Source organism: Tenrec ecaudatus, chromosome 8 (genome assembly GCF_050624435.1).
Source record: "Tenrec ecaudatus isolate mTenEca1 chromosome 8, mTenEca1.hap1, whole genome shotgun sequence".
Lineage (NCBI taxonomy): Eukaryota > Metazoa > Chordata > Mammalia > Afrosoricida > Tenrecidae > Tenrec > Tenrec ecaudatus.
In genome coordinates this window covers 56,075,204-56,075,918 of record NC_134537.1, presented here as the reverse complement: position 1 = coordinate 56,075,918, position 715 = coordinate 56,075,204, and the positions used below count along the sequence as shown (strand labels likewise).

The 715-nt window shown below is 43.8% G+C and overlaps 1 non-coding gene across 1 annotated transcript; it reads right to left on the bottom strand.

Moving 5' to 3' along the window:
• Positions 1-288: 288 nt before the first annotated feature.
• On the bottom strand, positions 289-452 carry LOC142455610 (U1 spliceosomal RNA). Its single transcript, XR_012785793.1, has one exon. It is a non-coding gene; the product is annotated as a U1 spliceosomal RNA (small nuclear RNA).
• Between the last annotated feature and the right edge of the window lie 263 nt (positions 453-715).

Sequence of the window (715 nt, the reverse complement as noted above, 5' to 3'; positions counted from 1 at the left end):
TTTTGCTATGTAATTTTTGTTTGTTTGTTTGTGTCCTGTTTGTATTTTGTATGAGTTTCTGTATATGAAATCTAGTATAGGTAAATCTAGAGATTATAACTGGATTAATAATTACCTAGGGGCATGGCAAGGGAAACTGGGCTCGGGGAATGGGGAGCTAATAATAATGAGTACCAGAAAGAAGAAAACGTCCTGAAATTGATTGTAGTTATGACTGCATAATTTTCCTTAATATGATTGAGTTATTAATGTAGTCAGTGTGATAGGTAGGCTTCCCCCACCCCCCGCCAGGGGAGAGCACGAACGTGGTCCCCTCCCACCACAAATTATGCAGCCGAGTTTACCACATTTGGGGAAATCTCAGGGGTCAGCATATCTGGTGGGCAATGGATAAGCCTCACCCTGGGAAAACCACCTTCGTGATCATGGTATCTGTCCTGCCAGGTAAGTATAGATAGGTAGGTTTATTGTGCCAACTTGACCAATAGGAACATGTGGGATTAATAAGGTCAGAGTTTGATAGGAGGGCAAAGAGATATATGGTTCGGTAAGCCCCACCTATCTCTCTCTTGCTCTCTGGTGAACAGACTAGCATGTAGCTGCCTTGGCTGATTCTCTGCCTCAATATGAGATCTACACTATTGGTGGTCCAACCCTTGGAACCTGTCCCTAGAGCTTGAGGTTCCTTCGATACCTGCTTCATGACAGTGCTGGT